We start from the raw sequence: 14,232 nt of genomic DNA on the forward strand, positions 1-14,232 counted from the left end.
AGGGAGAAACAAAACCAAGCAAGACAAAACGAAACATATTCCTATTAAACACATGAAACAAAAAAGACATATAAAACCACTGTACAAGGAGTACAACCATGGTTACTGTGTTGTCTTATTATCTTCAATAGAATTGTCTATATCATCAAACAGTATAATTGAATATAGCACTATATAACGACATTAATGAAAACAAAATTTTATAGATAGTGTAAAACTTCCAAAACAGGTAATAATCAAACCAGAATGGGTATCGTAGTGAATCTTGTTATCTTCAGTGTAGTTGCCTAAACTCTTAGACTTGATACTATCAGTCATAACACTAATCTGTTAATATCAAACAGCAGTCAAACAAACCAGATTTAACTAAGATCAGTTATACAGGGCTCCAGATTAAGTTAATAGGAAATTAAAGGTGATTACTGTTCTATATCCTGTTATTTTTGGGATAGCTGTCTGTGCCCTCAGACCTAGTGCAAGTAGACAAACTGGGACAGAATAAAATCTAAGCAGAGCGGTGCGAGTAATTTGGGTTTTAAATCCTGATACACTATTAACAATACCCTCTGCCGTCTTTTTAAAGACTGTTCCTCCCCTTTCACTCCCCTGGGTGCACTGTGCATTTTTGGGTCTCACCAATACCTTCAGTTTTTAGATTGCGGCGGGGTAGGGGGGCAACCTGCTATTTACCTAAGTGGTTCCGAACCTTCTCCCTCCTGGACTTGATCTCTAGTTTGATCCTTCACCAATTAAAGCCTGTCTTTCCAGCCTATCTACAAATACTGGTCTAGTTGCCCCTATTACTCTCAGGTTCCCTGTCACATAGAGCATTTTTTTTCTCATATTTGATTTTCGGTCCATAAACCCTTTTTCAGGTTAATTATATTTCCTATAAAGAGCATCTCGGTGGACCCCACCTCCTGATCTACTCTGCCTGTGTTTCTGTGTGTGTGTGTATGTGTGTGTGTGTGTGTGTGTGTGTGTGTGTGTGTGTCAAGGCCATCTGTATTAGAGATTATAGCCAACCTTCTCTGCCACATTTCTGTTGTGTTCTTTTTCTGCCATTAGTTGTCTGCTTGTCTTCTTCATTCCACTTTCTGCTCCATTCATTGAGGCCTCTCTGCCACTGTTCCTGGAATCCTGGTACTTTTCTCTCTCTCCAGAATGTTCTTCAGTATCATTAAATTATTTTTAATTGACACATAATTGTGTATATTTTTGAGTTATAATGTAATATTTTGATCTTTGTGTAAATTGTATAAAGATTCACTCACCCAGTTAACATATTCATCATCTTATTAAATTACTCTTTTTTGGTGAGGATATTAAAAATCTACTTTTGAAAAAAATCTTGAAATAACAGTGCAATTCACTGCAGCGCAGTGCAGTGCAATAGACTAAAATATTCATCCAGTCTAACTGAAACTTTGTATGCTTCAGTCAGCCTTAAGAACAAGACATGCTAAAAAGCAACAAGGCACGTTGAAAAGAAGAGATACAGTCACTACATAGATCATAAATCATAATACCACTTAAAGAACCAGTACTAGCTGAATGTGAAAAAATAATTCACATTATACACACAGTAAATGGTTCACTAGCAGATGAGATGCAGACAAAGAGGGAATTAGTGAATTGGAAAGTAGATTTTAGGAAATTATGCAGACTGTAGGATGAAAGGAAAAAGAAATAACATATATAAAAAAGATTAAGACATTGATAATAGAGAATATACAAATTTGTCTTATCTGAGTTCCAGAAATCACTAACAAAAAGAAGAGACACTGTTCAGTGAGAATAGCTGAGTCTTTATTAGGAATGATAAAAGACGAATTCTCAGCAAATACAGGAAATCTCAAGCAGACAAATAAATAGAAATTCTTACGTAGATATATCAGAGAAAAGCTGATGAACAGAAAAGACAGAAATACACAAAGAACAGCTAAAGAGAACAAATTTATTTACTAAGGCACAATGGTTAGATTAACAACAATTGTAAGTTTTCATGTTTCACTAGCAACCATGGAAACTGTAGGATAGTGGAATAAATCTGCAGAATGTTCAGAAAAAATAATTGTCAATCTAGAATTCTATAGTCAGCAAAATTAGTTTACAAAGTGAAAACAAATAGACATTTTTAGACATATGGGAGCTGAGTATATTTTTCACCAGTAGATCCTCACTAGAAAATTTTTGTAAATGTTATAATTCTAGGAAGAAGAAATATTTTTTACCAGTTGATCCTCACTAGGAAACTTTTCCAAATGATACACTTTTAGGAAGAAGAAAAATGACCCCAGGAGAATTTTTGATATACAAAAAGGGTTGGTGGACAAACAAAATGTAAAAAGTACTAACTACATGAAAGCATAGTCGTAATGTCTAATTTGTGGGATTAAAATAACAAAACTAAAACAGGGAACAACATACTATGTAATATGGGAGGTGATAGGAATTAATGGTCTGAAGTATAAATTTTAACATGCATATGAAATTTGCTATGTGTAAATTACCAAAGAAATAAAAAACCTGTATTGTATAACCATTGGAGAAATTGGTAAGTAAAGATCTTTACACTTGGAAACCACTGGGTACAGTTTCGAGAATGAGTTCTGCCAAACATTTAAAGCCTTTATAAGTCTGTTTTTCTAAAAGCTGGGAGGCCACAAGAAAGGATTTATGTCCTATAACTTGTTTTATTTTGTGTGTGTGTGTGTGTGCGTGTGCGTGTGCGTGTGTGTGTGTGTGTGTGTGTGGCTTTTTGAGACAGGGTCTCGCTGTGCAGTTCTGCCTCACCTTGAGCTCACTTTGTAGCCCAGGCTGGTCTAGAACTCGCAGCAATCCTCAGCCTCCCCAGCGCTAGGATCACAGGTGTGAGCCACCCTGCCCGGCTCTAGCTTGTTTTATAAGGCTACTATAAACTTGATTCCCAAAACATGTGAGGATGGTAAGAGGAAGGAAAATTGGAGGCCTTTTTCACATATATCAATTTCTAATATCAGATCTAAAAAAGAAATCAAGCCTTGTACGTGTTTTCTTTCAACACAGTTATAACTTTGGCTCCTGTCTGTCTTTGCTTTGGGTTTTTGGATCACAGGCCTCTGAGGCAGTTCTTCTGAAGTGAGGAAGCAGCTCAGCTGAAATGTTTTACTTCTGCATCTCCATTTCTGCTCACCCACTATGCTATAATGGGTCTATTGTTCGCCATGGATGCTGCTTTTCCTGCTTGTCAGTTGACAGTGTGCGGCTCTTAGGAGTTGGAATAACGGAGGAACGTCTTTGTAGATAACTCTGAATTTTAAAATCACAGTTTTGATGACTAAATGGAGTAGGTGGGCACTTTTATTATGAATATAATATCTCAATTTTTATTCAAAAATTTAACCACTAATCTTTCTGTTTCATTACCTTCTAAAGATATTTTTTTAGCAATACTTGGAATAATAGAAAGGCCTCATCAGATGTCTTTATTGTGTCATGTAAGGTTTTCTTTGGAAGTGAAACTGAAAACTCTTTTGATGAGTTAATTTTTGTATATTCTGACTGAGAAAAATTGCTCATCAGGTATCTTGAAGACTTTGGGAAATACTTGAATGTAAAGGCTCTTTCGCATTTCATAATTAAGTTCATACAACATTATAAAAATTTTTTATTCAGAATATCCATTTGTTTCTTTTCAGCTGTCATGTTCTTATTAGTTTATCATTAATCTTTTGATCACTTCCCTCAGTTAGAAACTTTGAAATAAATTTTTATCCTAAGACCTCTTTTAACTTTTCCATTAAAATCCACTTGGATTTCTCTTTGCTAATCTTTTCTGAGTATTGTCACTCATTTTGTGTTAGAGATAGTTATAGCATGGAGTTTCTTATCTAATCTGCTCTCTACTGCTATATTTCATTTTATGCATTTTCTACTATTTTATAAATAATGCAAAGCTTTGTTAGAACAAAATAGAACATTACTGTGTAATTCTCACAGTTAGGAATTTATGGGATTTTGTCAGGTCCCGTTCTTGCCTGCCTTTCAGGTCCCTTGTGTTCTGTCCTTAGCTCCCCTGATACCCACCTTCTTTCGAGTCAAGCTTGTTTTCTCTTACTCCTCTACAGTTATGTGTGCTTCCCCCTCTGTGCCTTGCTTATCTTATTTCCCCATCTGGAGTGTTGTTCCTCCTGTTTTCCAGCTGTCCAAATTCTTCCCAGATTGCTTTATTTTCTTAATTGTTGCACTGAGAGCCTTTCATGGAGAACTGAGTCCTGAGTTACTCTCTGAATTTTCTTTCACATGCACCAGCGTCTTGTAGAGTATAAGCAGTACAGATCATTCCTGAACGTTCTTCCAGACCTGTTGCCCTCTCAGGCAACTGCCCAGTGTAGGAAACAGGATGATAATCTAACAAATACATAATTTCTGCTCTTGTATCTAGCATTATTTTTTAGATTGATACTCCCAAGTCCAGGAAATATCTTTGGTTTACCATTTACAATTGTTTTGTTTCATGATGAAATTTTGGATGATTTGTGGGAATAATGAGCCCATTTTATTTCTTTTCCTGTCTTTTCTGCTGCCTTCCTGGTAACTATTTTGCTTTCTTTGAGATCCATCCAGGTGCAGTCAAGTCTCTTAAAAGCAGGGTTATGTTCTAAGAAATGTGTCATTAGGCAGTTTTGTCGTGCAAGTGCCAGAGTGGATGTATGTACTAGAGGGTATAGTGTACCCCACTCCTGGGTATATAGTGTAGACCACTGCTCCAAGGCTACAAACCTACACAGCCTATTACTGTGTTGTGTAGTGTACACCATTGTATTTGTGTTGTCTAAACATAGAAAAGGGACTGTAAAACTACGCTAGATCATAGAAAATTTTAAGCTCCCTTATCATCCTACAGGACCACTGTCACATTTGTGGCCCATCGCTGACCAAAACTTGGGACTTGTAAGAGAAGAGAATTTTCGATGCTGATTTTCTTTCATACCGGGGTTTGAACTGAGACCTGATGCTTGCCAGGCAGGCACTGTGCTGCTGAGCTATAGGCTCAGCCTCAGCCTGAGGAGGAGGTTTTAAACTTACCTGTTGTGTGTACTATTAGTAACTCTGGTAATAAAATGGAGCTTGCCGATCTCACCCAAAAGACTACTACTACTCTCTGAATTTTCTTATTCATTGTATACGATCATGTATGTTGGTGAATTGATATGATCTTGTCTTACTGTTGCAAAACATTTTCATATACCTGGGGAAGGTGTGTCTGAGTTGCTTTACCCTTCCAGTTTTGGTGTCCTGTTGGTTGTGGAGTACTTGGGAATGAAGGATGACTTAGAAGACCCAGGTTTAAATCCTGATAGTATCACTACCCATCTGAGTTCTCTGTGTAAATCACATGAATTCTGTGAGCCTGGATCTCTTGGTAAAATTTGGTAATACTTACTTCTCAGTGTTGTTTAAACATTGTGAGGTAATGACTATGAAATTCCAGTTGCTAGATAACCACCTGTTGTAGTTATTAAATAGGTAGCTTCATAGTAAGTTTATAACCTAGATTAGAAAAATAAAATTATTTTGAGTTTACTCTTTAGAAGAAATTATTAGTTATTTCATATAGTCACTTTATTAGCATCTTTGGGAGTAATTTCAGATAAAGTGATATTTCTAATAAAAACTTGCAAAAAATCTTGTAAGTAAAATATTGATAATTGAAATTTTATTGGCATTTATAAAAAGTTGATTTGTATGTTAATTTAAAAGTAATATGGCAAATAAAAAGATATTTTCATATTCGTAACTATTTCATCACTTAGATTCTGAACAGGTAAGTCTTATACTAATATACATATGAAGGAGCTAATGTTTTGCTTGCCTATTACCTAGTAAATATTAAATGTTTTAGACATTATTTTGGAAACTGAACCAGAAAGAATCCAGCTTCTGAAAAACCTAATTTAGGGGCCAGGGATTTAGCTCAGTGGCACAGCACCTGCCTGGCAAGCATAAGGTCATGAGTTTGATCCCTGTTACCAAAAATAAATAAATAAATGCTAATATAGTGCTTTAATTAGTAAGCTCTCAGGTTAGTGTGAAGCATAAGTGTGGTTTCTTTACTAGCATTAATTGTAAAGCTTATCTTAGTCACTTTCCTCATCACTGAGACACAATACCCGATCTCCACGACTGTTTATTTTGGCTCACATTTTCAGTCCATGTCTGACTCCAGCGCAGAAACAGCATGGCAGAAGGTCCTGGCTGGAAGACAGCTGCTCATTCCTTGGCGACCAGGAAACAGAGAGAGAGGAGGAGCTCAGAAGGGAGCTGCACCCTTCCAGGTCACCCCGCCACCACCATTCTATGTCCCGTGTCCTTTGCCCAGGGCCCCTCCTAACAACACTCAGCCAGGAGCTCACCAAAGGATCAATCCACAGTTCAGCACAGGACCCCATAACCCAGTCACCTTCCCAAAGCCCCTGTTCTGCACACAGAAGCCTTGGAGGGTCCATAAGAGTGAAACTCTAATAGCAAGCCTAAAATGGGTATAGCAGGCAGGAACTGCAGCCATCAGAGGTCTTTCTGGTTTCAGGATGACCCTTTCTCATCTTTTTCCATGCTGTTCCAGAGTAATTTCTCTAAAGTGTGAATTTGATCAGTTGCTTTTCTTAACACTTTTCAGTCCATTCCTGTTGCTCTTGGTAGTCATTCATTCCCATGTATTGCTTAAGAGCTAGGCAGTGGTCTGGGTACTGAGGGCAGAGTAGTGAATAGTTTTTAAAAAGGGTATCTTGCATATAAACATGCAAATTAAAACCATATCTGGTTTCATGTAATGTAGAATTATTTCTGGGTTTATAAAACTTTGGATTGAGTGGCTGGCAAACTGTAAACAGAGTACTTTGCATACACTGATATCTACCTCTCTTGGCCTCAAAAATTTCAGTTGTTTTTTTTTTTTATAAAATAGATTCTTTTTAAGCTAATCAACAACAGGCCTTTTAAGTTTTTCTGTAGAAACGCTGCTTTATCTAGTGGAGCCTGTCTTTGGACTGTGTGCTCCAGCCTTAAGTGCCATTTTTGCTGTGTAGTCTGTGATACTTTTTAAAATTACTCTTCCTCGACTGAAAAAATCTCCGTCAGGATAGTTTGGTGCTGTTCTGGGGATTGAACACATAGCCTCGTGCATGTTAGGCAAGTGCTGTCCCACTGAGCCACACGCCAACCCACACCTATTCTTTCTCACAGTACACTTTTCAGAAACGTATTTCACTTATTAAAGAAGATACACTTCTCTTTCTCTTGGGTAATTTGCCACTAGAGGGTGCTAGAAGTTGCACTAGGCAATCTAAAGCCGCCGCTGTTTTTTGGTGACATGGTAGAAGGGCAAAAAAACTTTGGTTGGGTCGTAAAAGACTGTTTTAAATAGTATGACGATTTAGTCTCATTTGTCTTTTTATTTTTTAAGTGTTTGGAAAATATCCCTATTAAAATAGTACATATAAAAGCATATGTTCATTAAATTGTCAAAATTGTCATTGAAAAATTTGTTATTTTGCATCTGTGTATACCCACTATGCCTTATGCTTCAGTATGTAAAAATCTGCAGTGTTTATGTAAGTCTAGAAGTTAAATGTTTGTAGTACTTTATATCATAACCAAAAGATGACTTCATATGAAGATGTTGATTGTCATTGTCTCCCTACTATAAACACAGTGTTTATTAGTAGTAATGAGTTAAGTCATGTTAGCTAGAAGCGAGCCCAGGGCAGGGATTTGGGTGCATGTGAAATACTGCTGGACCCCTGCAAGAGAGCAAGAGTGAAGGAGGTGTGGTGGGCAGAAGACCCGAGGCAAGCACAGAGTCTAAGCTGCGGGTGATCCTTAGCTGGAACTCATGGGCAGTGTTGGTCGAGGGTAAGGGGCAGGCCTCCACCATGTTAGTCATTGACTTGCAGGCTGCTTGAGTGGAGGTGAGGTAGAGAATAGCATGTAACCTCCCAGGAAGGACAGAACCTGAGGCCATTCTCCATAGACAAGACAGTTAACGGGCCATTAGCACGCATGGCAGCTGGGATCTGGGTGTACCAGCCTGGATAGGGGAGCTGGCAGGGCACTGTCAATGTCCCTTGCATTAACCACACAGTTGAGGCATAACTAGTTAGGCAAATAGCTTGACTGTATGATATAAACAGAAAATGGTTTATATGTATGCTTTGTAGCCTTTCCTTATTCCTTGTTTTTCCTGTATTTTTCTAAAGCAAGATCTGGTTATTAAATCCTTGAATAATTATCTGCAAGTTTCGCCCTTATAGTAGGACATAGTTTCATTGCAACTTTTCTTCTTTTCAGTTAGACCTGTTTGATTTTCAGGGCTTAGGATCCAGGGTAAGAAGCAGCCTATGAATTACATATTTATCAAATAGAAGCAGCAAGTTTTAATTGACCTTGATGGTAACAGATATGTTAATTTCACCTTAAATTTCAAATACTAAAAAATATATATATCTATAAAAAAAGATACTTTAGCAAAATTTCAACAAGTTTAAAATAAAAAATGAAGAATTTACATGATTTAATGTAATTTTTAAAGTTAGTCATTGTAAGGATTTATAAAATTATAAAAATCAAGTCGTCTACATTTCAAAAAATAAGACCCGAGCTAGCGTTGTGGCACCTACCTGTAATCTCAGCACGCTGGGAGGCTGAAACAGGAGGATCACAAGTTCAATGCAGCATGGACGATCTAGTGAGACCTTGTCTCAAAAAACTCAGAGTTGGGAATGAGACTCAATGTTAGAACACCCCTGGATTGGATCCCCCACATTGCTAAATAAGTAAGACTGAACCAGCCCTATGAGTTTAGGAGCTTTTTCTTTGGTCATCCGTAGTAGGCTGAGCCTGTAGCCCCTTCAGAAGGAAAAACCTTATTATAAATAAATATAGGTATATTTATATAACTTACAAATAAACGTAAAATATATGTATAAAGCAGGCATTACACACACATGCCAATCTGGCATGATAGGACTGGGTATATGGGTCAGTGGCACAGTGCCTGCCTGGCAAGCATGGGGTCCTGAGTTTGATTTTAGTACCAAAAAAAAAGAAAAGAACCAACCTGGAATGATTCACCATACTACATAGGAATAAAACCATAAATATATTTTATATAGTTATATTCTCACACAAATACAAACGTATATCTGAGTAAGTAAAAAAAGTTTATCTAAAAATAGATTAGTCTTCTAATATTAAGGAAAAATTGTGAACCCATGTCATATTTGGTTAAATAAACTGACACCAAAGGTAAAGAAAAGAAATAGAATAAAAATATGAACTTACAAATAGTAATTTTATCAGAAAGAGGCCAAGATAGTCTATTTGTTTTAGTCATAAACGTTGATATAAAGTGGCACATCTTTGTAAATCTCAGCTACTTAGGAAGATGAGGCAGGAAGGTCACAAGTTTGCAGTCATCCTGGGCAATTTAGCAAGACCCAGTCTCAGAGTAAAATTAAAAATAAAAAATGTTGGGAATGCCGCTCATTCGGAGAGTGCTTGTTTAGAATGTGCACGGCCCTGAGTTCAGTCAGGTCACACACACACGCACACACACACACACACACACACACACACACACACACACACACGGGCTGTGCCATTACTCCAGATTTAATTCAGTCTTAGTTTTTAAATTAACCATGACCATTTGACTCACTTGCTTAACCGTTTTAATGGTCAACAATAGCTATCACGTAGGATAAGAAATACAAATCAGTACATTTTCTCATTGGGGGACTAATATCCCAAGAAAACACTTAGCTCTTAAGAAAGTTGAAAATAAAAATAGTTGAGGAACTACCTATTTTTAAATGTGTTTTGAAGTTGCCATATCTTCAAAAGGAGAGTTAGAAAGTTTTCAAAGATAGCAAAAAATTAGAGACAGAGAGACCAAAAGAAAATAAAAGAAAAGAAAGCAAAAAGAAAAGAAAAAAACAGAACAAAAGCCAGATTAAAGGAAACTGAAATAGGTCATATAGACCTCAGGGAAATAAATCTTACAGACATCTGAGGTAACTATGAGGTTACTAAGACATTAGACAAAAGAGAAAATTCTTTGGCTTATGAAATTGTTTTTGCTTTTTTTTTAGTGAAGGGGGCTATATAAATTCATGTAGAATTGTGGCTTTCAAGCATTTTTTTTACTATTATCCATAGCAAAGAACAGGTATATTTTTGTATTGTAGTTTAATGTATGTATATTCATTATGTACATAGATATAAATATAGCTGTACAATTTTTTCATTAATATTTATATAATGTTTTTTGTGTGCCAGGCCCTATTCTAGATGCTTGTAATAGCTTATTTAGTCCCTTTATGATTCAGAAATTATTACTATCCCTAATGAAGAAATTGGGGCACAGGTATTTTAAATGTTTTGTCCAAAGTCACATAATAAATAGCATATATAGGATTCAAATTCATGCAGTCTTGTATTAGAGTGCTCAGATGATTTTTTAAAAGCATGCTTCTATATGTACACTTATGTGCATATGATAAATGATAAAGTAGAAATCTTTTTTTTTTTTTTTTTAGTACCGGGGATTGACTCACGACCTCATATTTGCCAAGCAGGTACTTGTGCCGCTGAGCTAAATCTCCAGCCCCTATAAAGTAGAAATCTCATGAAATACTTTTACTATATTTGATTCTGTTTCAGTTTTTAAAATGTTTATTGGACCAACTAAATTGAAATCATCATCATCCACTTATAGGTTGTAGCCCACAATGGCAAAAATACTAGTATACAAAAACTTTCAATAAGCACTGCAATTATCAAAAAGCTCCTATATCATAGGAATTAAATAATGACATGAAAATAGTATCTGACAACAGAAATAGATATTTTTGAAAACACATAGTTACTTTTTATATAGTTCCTTTTAAAAGTGATACACACGAAGTTTACTGCGATGGATGACAAGGGATCATTTAAACAAGAGGTGCAATCACATGTTTAACATGAGTCTTTAGAACTACAAAATTATGGGTCAGTTTTACCACTGAACTCTGAATATTTGTTCTTTTGTGCAGATTGTGTTGCAGTAACATTGAAATGAAGCTTCTTCTTTAAGAATGCTTTTCAGTGATGGTGGCTTTACTGGGACATTGATGTATGTATTATGCTAGTGTTTCTTACCAAGTATATCTGGCTGGCGTAAAGCCACTCAGTGAGGCTGCCAATTTCTAAGGGAATATAACAAGTGGAATTTAGAGTTTCAAGCGTGTATTTTTGTTGAGTTCCATTTCTGACAACCATTTTGGTACCATTCCTAGGATGAATGAGTTTCCTCAGGGGAAGAGTGTGGGCATGAGCAGGGGATTGATTGTCAGCACTGGGAGTCAGTGCCTGGGACATACCAAGTGTGGGAAGATGGACATCTCTCCCCAAGTTAAATTACATGTGAGAAAGGAATGTGGCCAGACATAGTAATTAGTTCTTTCATAGTTGTGGCAGATTACAAAATAGTGACCTTATATAGTTGTCACTATGTTAAGATGTTTTCCTGTTCTAAAATGGTAGCAGCTAGGTTTTCTGAGTTCCACTTTCACAAGACAGTGTAGCCAGGACTCAGATTTAATGTCCTGAGGGATTGCTTCATACAGTCCGTTCCCCCTTCCTAACAGGCAAAGAGCAGATCTATACTGTGGGGTCTGAACTGCTAGATACTTTTCCTAAAGACCTGACTTCAACGGTGTGTCAAAATTAGGCACCGAGAGGAAGGTATTTGGCAACGCTGTACTTTTAGCTGTTTTCCATAGTTTTTTTTTCTTGTTTATTTGCTTGCTTGTTCTTTTTTTTTTCATGCATTCAACATTTGAATTTCTACAATGTATCACTTCAAAGTTTCTTGATAAGGATACAAAGTGAGTAAAATCAGACATAATCTGTGTGGAATTAATACTGTAGTAGAATTTAGACAATGAGGTAATAACATAAACATTTCTGGTCATTTCTATGGTAGAGAAATGCATATTGTTATGAAAGCCTAAAATGGGAATTTTTTAGTGTGGGAGATCAGAGAGGGATGCTTGAACTGAGATCTGAAGGAGTTAATGAGACCTTGGGAAAATAGAGAGAGACAAATGGAAGTCAGATATGTTAGAAACTTGAAATTATGTTAAGGATGTTCTTCATCATTAAGAGCAATGGCCCAAGTGTTTTGAAGCAGAAGAGTTATGTTTTTATCAAGTTAGATGGCCACAAAAGACATGGTTATCAGATTTTGGATTAAAGGAAGCTGGGAAAGGCATAGCTAGAAAAATTGATGAGCAGAGCACTATTTAACAAGTTACAGCAGTAATAATCTAGAAGGACAAGAGGTTGCTTATCAACGATGATAATATGATTCCTGAATTAGTAGAATGTCATCTGACACCGTTGGTACTTGTAGTTAATAAAAGGAAGATGATTCAAATCAGAATCATTAAAAATGGATAGGTAATAAATTTTAGAACTTTTTTCATTTAAAATGTACAAATATTTATTTCTTGCCAATCTTAGATATAGACGTGAGGCTTTGAGAATAGGTTCTTAAGCATTTTTATTTTGCATAAACCTCACATGTAATACACCCACTAAAATTAACAGTTTCAGATTCCTTAAAGAGGAGTGAGAACTAGGCACATGTGAAATCCTCTGAGTACAAACCCTTTTAGATTTTCATAATTTTCCCTAACTTTTTATAGTTATTGCACCCACACCTAATTTTTCAGCAGTTCCTTTTATTTTAAACGTGCTGCTTTTACCTAATCCTTTCAAAGCATTCGACCTCATTTTTCTTTCACATTCACATTTGATTATATGATAAGAATGCCTCACACAAGGAGCATAAACCTGGTTGGGCAGTAGTGGCTGTATAGTCCCGAGGCAGCTGGTCACAGGCGGTCAGGGTGCAGCTGAGGTGTTCGCCCAGGGAAAGGAGAGTATCAGGCTTTAGAGCTGGCTAAGTAGAAGTCACCGAGGAGAACTTCTGCTGTGTTTTTCCTTACAAGCAGCAGTTTAAGAACAGTAATTTATATCACCAGTTTGACAGTGTCATGCTATCAAGCAATAAAAATAATGTATATACTTTTAAGTAGCATTAATAAGAGTTTAAGTGACAGAAAAAAGTAGTCACAAGGTGATTGTGCCATTTAGATCCCAGTGAGAGCACTGTATCTAAGTTGAGCACCACAAGGGAATACGTAAACCAGAGGCCTTCCAAACAGTGCTTCTTAATTTTTGTAATTTATGACTCCTTTCTCCAGAATAATGCAGGCAAACGTATGTACTTACAAAGTTTTATGTGGATTCAATTATATTGCATTGTAAATTCATTGCTTTTACATTCATTGTAATGCATGAAAAAATTGTTAATCAATTTGGCCATCATTTTAATAAAAGAATTAAAGGCTAACTCATGAACATTTTAGTAAATGTAAGTCTTTCAAATAAAATGAAAAAATAAGCTTAATTATGCCTCAAGTAAATGATAGCAGCAAGATGATTTTTGCTTGGCATGAAAAAGAAGTTGAAATTGTACAGTGTTTTTTGATGATGAGACAGCATGAATATCTTGTTAAAAACAGCAAATTATATTTTTCCTTTTTTATGGCAACAAATGCTAAAAACTAGATAACAGCAATAGTGTGAGAGTCCCACATTTGTTTTCTTTTTTTTTTTATCGGTACCGGAGATCGAACTCACAACTGCCTGCTTGCAAGGCAGGTGCTTATGCCGCTGAGCTAAATCCCCAGCCCCAAGTCCCATATTTGGAAAAGCAAGCTGAGAAGGTGAGAAGGGACCTATCCTAAGGAACCAGATTTTTTTTAATCACACTTTGATTCCTAGCATCAAGCCATTGAAGTCATTATTAACATTGTTTGTCAACAATGTGCTGTCTACATCAGGTTGGATAGAATTATAAAGCCACACTTCAGTTTGAACAGGAGTAACCATAAGATATCAGCAGTGTTGGAGAAAATCTACAGTTTTCTTGACTAATTATCTCTTCTGAAATAAAGAAACCTGTGGCTAAAAGAGGACACAGGTTTTTGGCAGTGTACAACATGACGTCTTATCAGTAGGGCCCTCAAGTGAAAGGTACACCTTACTTATTTGGCCACAGATGTCTGCTAAAGTCAGAAAGTAATCTTTCCTATCATTTGCTCTTCAAATGTACTTTCCTTCAATCTCAAAACAAGT

General features: G+C 36.3%; 1 protein-coding gene across 14 annotated transcripts in view; it reads left to right on the top strand.

Annotated features, from left to right (window-relative positions):
* Positions 1–14,232, top strand: part of Rps6ka5 (ribosomal protein S6 kinase A5) — a 171,363-nt gene that overhangs the window by 59,592 nt on the left and 97,539 nt on the right. For 3 of the 14 annotated variants that reach the window (XM_063240820.1, XM_063240819.1, XM_063240821.1), the window contains one exon: positions 11,079–11,158. The exons of the other annotated variants lie outside the window; for them this stretch is intronic. The gene's annotated coding sequence lies outside the window, so the exon portion shown is untranslated. The remainder of the gene's footprint in view (positions 1–11,078; positions 11,159–14,232) is intronic. 14 annotated transcript variants of the gene reach the window in all.

Source organism: Cavia porcellus, unplaced genomic scaffold (assembly GCF_034190915.1).
Source record: "Cavia porcellus strain 051 isolate PalLab524CR breed Dunkin Hartley unplaced genomic scaffold, mCavPor4.1 scaffold_31, whole genome shotgun sequence".
Taxonomy (NCBI): domain Eukaryota; kingdom Metazoa; phylum Chordata; class Mammalia; order Rodentia; family Caviidae; genus Cavia; species Cavia porcellus.